Here is a 12065-nt window from a genome sequence, read left to right as displayed (position 1 = left end):
TATATAGTAATATTATTATAAAAGGGGATTTTTACCGTTTAATGACCGATTTGTCGATTTTAAATAAAGCGTAAAGATAAATGACGATAATATAAATGATAAAATTTAAATTGCGATAAAGTAAATTGTAGTAATTAAAATGACAGTAAATAAAGGTACGATGAAATATGAAATAAAAGTATTATGCTTATTTAAACTTCCATAATCATGATGTTTGACGTTTTGATTTTAATTTATATATTTGGGTTAATTGTCCTTTGTCCTGGATTTATTTGATACATATCTGGTTTTTGTCCATAATAGTCCATCGGTCATAATTATAAAATGCTCGTCAAATTAACCTTATTCCCGAAGTCAAATATTCCAACAAATTAGGGATTCGAACTGTAACAAGGTTTTAATACTTTGTTTAATGATTACACCAGGTTATCGACTGCGTATAATCCAAGGTTTTATTACTTTGTTAACAATTACACCAATTATCCTTGTATGTAATCCACCCCTGTTTTAATGAGATATGAATATTAATTTACCCACTTGATCAGAATGAATAATCAATTACCCAACCCGAATAATTAATTAAATGATCGTAAAAGATGTCGTATAAACGTCACTAAATAGGACATACATAATCATTTTAATAATTATTAGATTAACTAATTTGAAGATAGGTTCGACAGGTTCCAATGAGTTGTCATTAGATTAGACAATACCCCCTACCTATTAATAGTCAATAGTCCAATGTTCACAAGTGTCGGTCTTTTGTCCAAAACTTAATTATGGTACAAAATCCAATAACCCCATCTTAATATTTAGTCTAACATCACGATTACTTCGGCTCAAATAAGCATAATAATAACTTAGTTACGATACATTAATTTAAAAAGGAAGAACATAGCTTACAGTGGTGACTAATCGCGTAGCGTTTACACGGACAGAGTTCCGACTTAAAACCCGTAAAACATTCTTACAATAACCTTATTATTATTAGCTTAAATTAAAATTATTATTAAAATATAAATATAAATATATATAAATATAAATTGAAAGAGAGATATATAGAAAAAGATGTCCTCAAACTCACAGAAAACTGGCGAATTTATAGGATGTGGCCTGCTACAGTAACTCATGCGATCGCATGAGATTTTAGTGCAAATCTCATGCACTCGCATGGGCTCATGCACTCGCATGGGTTTTATGCCTATTTCCCATGCGATCGCATGGCCGTCAGATCCAGCTCACATATTTTTTGTTTGCTAGTTTGTCGATGTTATTTAATATAATATATAATATATAAATAATTTATATAATTATTTAAATATTATATTATATTCTTGTGCATAGTTGACTTGTAATTTTAGCTCCGTTCGCGTTGATAGTTGGCTCAGGTCCCAGTTCCGGTTTTTCGAACGTCCTTTCGTATAATTTAATATCTTGTACTTTGCATTTTGCGACTCGTACTCTTGTAATTTTGAGACGTTTCTCATCAATAAATTGAACCACTTGAATTATATCTTGTACATTTGAGCTTTGGTCATTTGCTTCTTCAAATCGTCGTTTTCTTCTTTTGTCTTCGCACTTATTTATTTAAACGAATATTACATAAAAATAGAACAATTGCAACTAAAAGCTTTATATATTGGAAGGATATTGATACTAATAATATGTTCCTTTTTAGCATTATCAATTATGTGTTCATTTTCCGGTCTAGAAAAAAAGAGTGCTCTATCTTTAGAAAGGAAAAGTGTTGACAAACGATGTGCATATACTGAATTATGTTATAATTCAGTAGGCTTATAACTACCTTTAGTGGTTCTTGACTGTAGAAGGTATATAGAGATATAGATACTGTAAAACGGAGAAAACAAAGGTTGAACAAAAGGTATGAGTAATTGGTTTTTTATTTATAGAAAAATGTACAATGAGAGTTTGGTGGCATTTGGAATCTAGAGAGAGAGTGTGTTTTGTTAACCAAAAAAATACATACAATAAACTCTAACTCAACACACCTATTTATACTCAAAAAAATATACTATGCAATATCTATAATAATAATAAAATTATCATCCAATTATTACTTTTATAACACTCCCCCTTGGATGATAATTTTATTAGTGAATAACTAGTACTGCCTCGTTAAAAACCTTGCTAAAGAAAACCCTTTGGGATAAAACTTTAGCTAAGGGAAAAAGAGTGCAGCATAGAGTTGACTCCCCCTCAAGTAGGCAAAGCCTGAGTTGTTACATCTTCTGAACGTGCCTCATGCCAATATTATGAACGTGTGTTCTGAAAATAGCAGTTGGAAGTGCTTTGGTGAAAAGGTCAGCAGAGTTTTTGCTGGACTGAACATATCTCATTTCAATCTGGTTGTCCTTAATGAGATTTTGAGTGTATGAGAAGAATCTAGGGGGTATGTGTTTTGTTCGGTCACTTTTGATATACCCTTCTTTCATCTGTGTTATGCAAGCTACATTATCTTCATAGATAGTTGTTGAACTTTTATTGCGTTCTAGTCCACAAGAGTCAGTAATGAGTTGTGTCATTGATCTCAACCAAAAACATTCCCGACTGGCTTCATGTAATGCAATTACTTCGGCATGATTTGATGATGTTGCAACAAGTGTTTGTTTTTGAGAACGCCATGATATTGTGGTACCTCCATTTAGGAATACATATCCATTTTGAGATTTAGCTTTATGTGGATCAGATAAATAACCTGCATCTACATAACCAACCAAATCTTGTTTTGATTCGTTAGAATAAAATAATCTTAAATCAGTAGTTCCTCGAAGGTATCGAAATATGTGTTTGATCCCATTCCAGTGTCTTTTGGTAGGAGCTGAGCTGAATCTTGCCAACAAATTAACTGCAAAAGAAATGTCAGGTCTTGTACAATTTGTAAGATACATAAGAGCTCCAATTGCACTAAGATATGGTACTTCTGGTCCCAGGATATCTTCATGATCTTCACAGGGACGAAATGGATCAGTGTCAACATTAAGTGATCTAACAACCATAGGAGTACTTAATGGTTTTGCCTTGTCCATATTAAAACATTTTAAAATCTTTTCAGTATATGTTGTTTGATGTACAAGTAAACCATTAGGCATATGTTCAATTTGTAAACCAAGGCAATACTTGGTTTTTCCGAGATATTTCATTTCAAATTCTTTCTTTAGAAGTTGAATGGCTTCATGGATCTCTTTATTTGTACCTATGATATTAAGATCATCAACATAAACAGCTATGATCACATATCCGGATGTTGTTTTCTTAATGAAAACACATGGGCAAATAAGGTTATTGGTATACCCTTTGCTTATCAAGTAATCACTTAATCGTTTATACCACATGCGACCCGATTGTTTCAACCCATATAAAGACCTTTGTAACTTGATTGAGTACATTTCTTTGGGTTTTGCATTGGTTGCTTCTGATACCTTAAATCCTTCAGGTATCTTCATATATATATCACTATCAAGTGATCCATAAAGATAAGCAGTCACAACATCCATGAGATGCATTTCTAAATTTTCAGAAACTGCCAGGCTGATTAAGTATCTAAAAGTAATTGCATCCATAACAGGAGAATAAGTTTCCTCATAATCAATTCCCGATCTTTGAGAAAAACCTTGAGCTACAAGTCTAGCTTTATACCTTGTAACTTCATTTTTCTCATTTCTTTTTCGCACAAAAACCCATCTATATCCCACAGGTTTCACATCTTTAGGTGTGAGAATGATAGATCCGAAAACTTTTCTTTTATTGAGTGATTCAAATTCAGCTCGTATTGCTCCTTTCCAATGATCCCAATCATGTCTATTTTGACATTCCATGACAGATTTTGGTTCTGGATCATCATCATCATTCATGATGTCATATGCAACATTATATGAAAATATATCATCAAGATTTTTCATTTCATTTCGGTTCCATAATATTTTTGAATGTGCGTAATTGATTGAAAATTCCGTATTGACATCATCAATCTCCTCTGCAGAAGGAGTATTGATTTGTAGTTCTTCTTGAACACTTTCTTTTACCTCATTATCAGCTGATTTCCTTTTCCGAGGATTTTTATCTTTGGAACCAATTGGTCTCCCACGTTTCTGGCGTGGCAAAGACTCAAGAATAACATTATTGCCAGTTTTTGGAATTTCAATTCGAGCTGGAGCATTTGCTGCTGGTATATATGATTTAGTCACTCTTTTTGTATCTGTAAATGCATCAGGCAATTTATTTGCAAGTTCTTGCATATGCATTATTCTTTGAACTTCGATCTCGCATTCTTTTGTGCGAGGATCAAGATACATTAATTGAGGTTCACACCATGAAACATCATTTTCTTTATTTTTTATTTCTCCCCCTAATCTAGGGAATAATGTTTCATTAAAGTGACAATCAGCAAAACGTGCTGTAAAAACATCACCAGTCATGGGTTCAATATATCTTATTATTGAAGATGTTTCATATCCAACATATATTCCCATCCTTCTTTGAGGACCCATTTTAGTGCGTTGTGGTGGTGCGATAGGGACATAAACCGCACAACCAAATGTTCTAAGGTGGGAAATATTTGGCTGATGACCAAAAGCAAGTTGCAAAGGAGAATATGTATGACTTGCGCTTGGTCTAATGCGAATCAATGATGCAGCATGCAAAATTGCATGGCCCCATACAGTTACTGGGAGTTTTGTTCGCATTATCAATGGTCTAGCTATTAGCTGCAATCGTTTAATTAATGATTCAGCTAAACCATTTTGTGTATGCACATGGGCAACGGGATGTTCAACAATAATCCCAATAGACATGCAAAAGTTATTAAATGCTTGAGATGTAAACTCACCGGCATTATCTAGTCTCACCCTTTTAATAGTATAATCAGGGAAATGTGCTCTCAATTTAATAATTTGAGCAAGAAATTTTGCAAATGCCATATTTCGACTTGATAATAGACAAACATGAGACCATCTACTAGATGCGTCTATTAGAACCATAAAATATCTAAATGGTCCACATGGTGGATGAATTGGTCCACATATATCACCTTGAATTCTTTCAAGAAACATTGGTGATTCTTTTTCAACCTTAAGAGGTGATGGTCTTATTATCAACTTTTCAAGTGAGCATGATGTACATGGGATAAGTGCATCATGAGGGATCTTTTGATCCGCCAATGGATGTCCATGTGTATTTTGTATTATTCTTTTCATCATTGTTGATCCTGGGTGACCTAATCTCTCATGCCACAAACTGATCATTACAGGATCACATAATTTTTCTTTAACTACCACATTTACTTCAGGTACATTTATATGTGTATAATGTAAACCAGAATGAAGTCTTGGTAGTTTTTCAATTACACGATTCTTATCAGTGATACTTAAATATTTTTCATTTTCTGTTGTCACTGACTGATAATCATATCCATTTTGGTATATGTCAGAGAAACTTAACAAATTTCTCTTTGACATGGGAGAAAATAAGGCATTATTTATCAGAAAATTCGTACCATTTGGTAACATGAATTTTGCCTTTTCCATTCCTTTTATTAAGTCCACAGGACCTGATATAGTATGTATAGTTCCTTCCGTTGCTTTCAAGTCTGTGAAATATTTTTTAGATTTGAGTATGGTGTGAGTGGCACCACTGTCTGCAATACAAATATCTCCACCATTTGACTGATTTTTTTACTCCAGCAGTATACATCATGAACTTCAAAAAAAAAAAAATATGAGAAACAAATAATGAGTATATAATTCATCAATATATTACATTCAAAACATGTTACAAACGATAGCACATAATAAGGAAATATGTAGTAAACTAGATATGGTGTAGATTGAAAATCTACAACCATTTATTTAACGAGAACATATAATAGGATATATATATATATATATATATATATATATATATATATATATATATATATATATATATATATATAGATATAGATATTAGAAATTTATTCATTAAAGTAGTCACAAGTTGGCTCAGTGATTTTTGTATCAAGGTCATCCACAAGATTTGCTTCTTTTCCTTTTCCCTTTAGGGATTCTTGATACCGATTAACAGAATGCTGATTTGTTCGGCAGTTTTTAGACCAGTGGCCAATTTTACCACATCGGTAACAAGAATCTTCAACATTCTTTGAAGAGTCTTCTTCAACATTGTGATTTGTGGGATTGTATGGTGTTTGAATTTTATAATTTTGTGGATTATTATTTCTTTGTCCACGACCACGACCACCACGACCACCACGACCACGACCACCACCACTACCATTACCATAAGGGTGATTTCGAACATAGTTATGATTTTTATTATTGTTATGGTAATTTCCATGATGATGGTTTTGGCCAATATGGCTACGACCTCTTCCACGCCCTCGTCCATGTGCATTTCTTCTTTTATTATTATTATTATTATTGTTAATAGCATTAGCTTCAGGAAATGCTAGCGCACCGGTAGGACGAGATTCTTGATTTTTCATCAGTAATTCTTTATTAACTTCTGCAACTAAGAGATAAGTTTGAAGTTTGGAAAAAGTTTTATAATTCTGCAATCTTAAATTTTCTTGCACAGTTATATTTGCAGAATGCATTGTGGAGAAAGTTTTCTCCATCATATCAGCATCACTTATTTCTTGACCACAGAATTGAAGCTTTGAACGGATCTTGAACATGGCCGAGCTGTATTCACTTACCTTTTTGAAATCTTGGAACCTTAGATTTCTCCATTCTTCCCTCGCAGCTGGAAGTAATATTTCCTTTTGATTATCGAATCTACTCTTGATACTTTCCCATAAAACATGTGGATCTTTGATAGTGAGAAACATATGTTTTAAGGTGGTATCAATATGTTTGCGAATAAAAGCAATTGATTTTAATTTATCTTGATCGGAACAAGTATTATTTTCTTTTAAAGTTTCTAGAATACCCAATGATCCAAGATTTATTTCTACGTCCATAACCCATGATGTGTAGTTTGTTCCCGATACGTCTAAGGCATCAAACTCAAGCTTTGATAAGTTTGACATTTTCTATTTTCAGAAAGATGAACAACATAAATCATAATCATAATCATAATATTTTTTTTTTCGTAGATAAATAACAACATGCAATTAGAATTAGTTTAGATTCATAAGTAGTAAACAAAGGAATAATGGTATGATTACAAATAATAAAATCATAAGGGAATATAGGTTCATATTATATTATATTATTAATGATATTATTATAATATATATTAAGTTATAATATATATTATTATAATATATTTTTCTTATTTTAACCTTTAAGATTTACTTTTAATAAAAATACAAACTACTTTTCTTATTTTAACTTTTAAGATTTACTTTTAATAAAAATACAAACTACTTTTTTATTTTAACTTTTAAGATTTACTTTTAATAAAAATACAAACTATTTTTTCTATTTTAACTTTTAAGATTTACTTTTAATAAAAATACAAACTACTTTTTTTATTTTAATTTTTTAAGATTTACTTTTAATAAAAATACAAACTACTTTTTTTATTTTAACTTTTAAGATTATAAATTTAAGAATAAACATTAGTATGCATGAAATAAATAATGATTAATTGCATAAGTAATCATAAATGTTAGATAACATATAAAGACCCCATCGTATTCGTATTGATCGGAATTAATCTCGACCCATGGTACCGTGTTGTCAAATGACGTGTTGCGTACATAAAGTACCGTGTTGTCAAATGACGTGTTGCGTACAATCATGAGGTCTTATTAACATAAATATAAATGTTAGTGAAGTTAATAAGAGTTAGATTACAGAAAATATAATTCAGGTGGTATAACCGACCATATATAACTTAAATAACATAAATATAAATGTTAGTGAACATAACTGTAAATGTTAGTATACATAAATAAATGTTAGATAACATAAATGTAAATGTTAGTATACATAAATAAATGTTAGATAACATAAATGTAAATTAGGCGACAGTGTCGACCATATATCATTTAGGTGGTATAACCGACCATATATTAGTTAGGTGACAGAGCCAACCATATTTAGTATAAATGTTGAGATAATCGTGCTGATAACGTGTTATAATTCAGTAGGCTTATAACTACCTTTAGTGGTTCTTGACTGTAGAAGGTATATAGAGATAGAGATACTGTAAAACGGAGAAAACAAAGGTTGAACAAAAGGTATGAGTAATTGGTTTTTTATTTATAGAAAAATGTACAATGAGAGTTTGGTGGCATTTGGAATCTAGAGAGAGAGAGTGTTTTGTTAACCAAAAAAATACATACAATAAACTCTAACTCAACACACCTATTTATACTCAAAAAAATATACTATGCAATATCTATAATAATAATAAAATTATCATCCAATTATTACTTTTATAACAAATTAATAATTATATGGGTAATTTGTGGCTCCTTGAAGAATAATTATCTGCTTTACTGTTTGAAAAACGAAACCAAGGGTTTAGAATCCTTCTCTCAAGTTGCCTACTCCTGCATTACATAGAAGTTACTTAATTTGAATTAATGTTGATGGTTTTTGTATATTAATTTTTTAGGCACTTCATTCATCACACATGTATCATGAGGCCAAAAATACATTTGACAAGCATGGTGTGAAGTTTGATAATGTTCAAGTGGATCTTGCTGAAATGATGGGTCAAAAAGATAAAGCTGTATCAAATCTTACAAAAGGCATTGAAAGCCTTTTTAAGAAAAACAAAGTAACATATGTTAAGGGACACGGGAACCCTTCAGAAATTTTCGTTGGTGCCTTCATAATTATAAGATTTTGAATTTATAAATTTATAAATTAAAAATATATAATTATAAGATATTTTGCGCCGGTGGTCCCTTGTTTTTAATGAAGAAAAGAGTAAAAAGACGATTATACCCTCACATGCATTGCACATGACAGGGGTTAACGGACCTTTTTAACAGAAATTTGACGGAGGGACTCGAATTGTAAAATTAAAATAATTAAGGGACGCTGATTGCCAAATTAAAAACCGAGGGACCAAAGTAGCGATTTGGGGTATAATAGAGGGACCAACTGAGCAAAAAAGTCCCTACTGGTCAAAATATGAATAAAATCGAAGCTTGGGACTTGGTTGTTGATAAATTTAGAAAAAGGTTATCGGCATGAAAAGCTAGATCGATGTCATTCGGTGGACGGTTAACTCTTATTAAAGCGGCGCTTAGTAGTTTACCCATATATTTCTTCTCGGTGTTTCATGCTCCCTCCAACGTCCTCAACCTTCTCGAGAGTATGCGTCGTAAGTTTTTTTGGGGCAGGTCGGGTGATGATTCAAAACTTGCGTGGATACTATTCTTTGTCCATATGGGGGGTGGGTTAAATATCGGGTCTCTAAAATCAAAAAAATTGTCTCTTTTGAGAAAATGGTGGTGGCGTTTTATGGTTGAGCATAATTCCTTTATGGGTCAATGTGATCAAAAGTATATATGGGCGGGACGGGGGGTTGGGGCATCTTGGTTCTAACAGTTCTTTTCATGTCAAACATCGTTCAGCATGGTGGAATATAGTCAAAGTTGGTGCAGATTTACGCAAGATCGATATTAATATGGAGGCTCTAATTGAAAGGAAGTTAGGAGATGGTCGGGATATTTCGTTTTGGGATGACCTATGGCTTGGAGATGCACGCCTTAAGGATGATATTCCAAGACTGTTTAGGTTAGAAACCAACAGCAATGTTCGGGTTTGTGATCGAGTAAAGTGCGGGAATGGGGCTTTGTCATTTTCTTGGAACTGGTCAAGGAGATTATTGGGCAGGCTTCATGGAGAATTAGAAAGCTTGGAAGCAAGAATTTCAAACAATGCAAACTTTGGTGAAGGTCTTAACAAGTAGGTTTGTAGCTTAAATGGAAAACAAGACTACTGTACAAATTTGGTTGCAAAAACATTGATGAACAAATTGTGTCCAAAAATCAAAATGATGTCGAAACTCTCAAGAACAACATATTACTGCAAAAAATAGTTATTTTCGTGTGGAGGGCATCGAGATCTAGAATCCCGGTTAGAGGCGAACTTGAAAAACGTGGCATTAATCTTGATTCTAATCTTTGTCCCATGTGTGATAACGAAATTGAATCAGTGGATCATGCTATTATTTTGTGTAAATATGCAAAAGAGATGTGGGAAGGTGTCTTCAAATGGTGGGGGTAAAAGCATGCCAAGTAATTCTACAATCGGGAATTCATTCCTAGGTGTTGGCATAAACGGGCTTTCGGGATGTTCAAAGTCAATTTGGCAAGCGGTCGAGTGGGTCATGGGATGCCAAATATGGAAAAATAGAAATCAAAAGGTGTTTCGTAACGATAGTTGGGCGGCTCCTAAAATAGTAAATGAGATCCAAGTTAAATCGTTTGAAAAGACAAGTCATTTATCCACTCAGAGTAAAAACACTCACAAAAGTAGAGAAAGTCATCCCTCTCTCTATTCGACAGATAGAGAGATTGCTTCCGAGTGGACCTCCGATCAATAAGAAGGTAAATTTTTTTTTTTCTAAAAAAAAATAGAATAAAATTAAAAATAAAATTGAGACGCCATGAAAATGGTAAAATCAAATTTCTATGAGTTTTAAATCATGCCTGAAATTTACTTTAGGCTCTAAGAGTCAGTCAAGTCGCCAATAAATCGACGCTTGCTGTCGACTCAATAACTAGAGCCGTCGTTTAGTGTACATTGAATATGAATATTTATTTAATGCAATTCATGTCAACATTATTATTACGTACATATTTTTCTGTACGTGAAATTGTTAAAACTAAGTTAACCTCAAATACGATATAATGTACTACATAACTATCGGTACTACGTTACATTTAAAATTATAAAATTATTATTATAATTTTTTAAACAAAAGAGTTTCTGTAATGTGTGTCACGTTACACATAATAAGGTATCTTTAAATCACACAAAAAAAAAATACCCCGGAGCCCTAGGCGATCCGGATCCGATTTCTTCGCACTTGAGTTTTTTGACCGGAATTTCGACGGGATCGATCAATTGATCATGGTAGCAAACGCTGTTAAGGAGAATAAAGAAAAAGGATGGAGAGTCGTGCATCGTAGGAATGGGAGAAAGACGACTTCTCCAATTGATAACCCGTTTGCAGATGTTGAGAAGGTATCAACAACTTTTTATGTTACAAATTTGCCGGAGGATCTTACTGCTAAACAATTGGGGCAGGCCTGTGAGGTATTTGGTAATATCTTAGATACTTTCATTCCATTTAAACGATCAATAAAAGGTAATAGGTTTGGATTTGTGCGCTTTGTGGGTGTCAAGGATGAGGAGTTGTTGGGTAAATCCCTAGCAAACATTTGGTTCGGCAATTATCGATTGCGTGCTTCTGTTGCTAGGTTCCAACGATCCTCAAAAGCTAATGGATTTCAGCATAAACAAACATCAGATGTGCACCCTAATCAGCATAAAGTGGGGACTAATTCAAAATCCGGATCTTCTATTCCCAAGAAGGATTCAGGTGGGTTGGGCAGTAATGACTATCTTCATGCTGTCAAATTCGGTAAGAGAGATGTTATTGTCAAACCAAAGATCACTAACAAAGTCACTTTATCGAATCATGAAGCTGCTCAATTTAATGATTCGAATGAAGCATTATTGATCAAAATCAAGGAGGTAGAAGCTATGATGAATTTCCCTAGAATTTGTAGGGAAGAAGGGTTTGTAAATGTGTCCATACATCATGCAGGGGGATATTGGCTTTGGGTTCAGTTTGAATCGAAAAATGCTTGTGATGAATTCAAAAGCAACATCTATCTCAAGAATTTTTACTCTACCCCAAGACCGGTATCTAATTATTTCGTTGTGGACGAAAGATTCACATGGATTGACATTGTTGGCATGCCCCTTTGTGCATGGGGTACAAATGCTTATAAAAAGGTTGCAGGTCTGTTTGGGAAATTTTTGTTCTTTGAAAAAGGAACTAATTCACCAATGAATAATGGAAGAGCATGTATAGCCACACAACATAAAGGTATTATTAATGAGGATGTTAATGTA

This window comes from Rutidosis leptorrhynchoides, chromosome 10 (genome assembly GCF_046630445.1).
Source record: "Rutidosis leptorrhynchoides isolate AG116_Rl617_1_P2 chromosome 10, CSIRO_AGI_Rlap_v1, whole genome shotgun sequence".
NCBI lineage: Eukaryota > Viridiplantae > Streptophyta > Magnoliopsida > Asterales > Asteraceae > Rutidosis > Rutidosis leptorrhynchoides.
The sequence above is the reverse complement of the archived record's forward strand: the minus strand, read 5'-3'. Positions refer to the sequence as shown.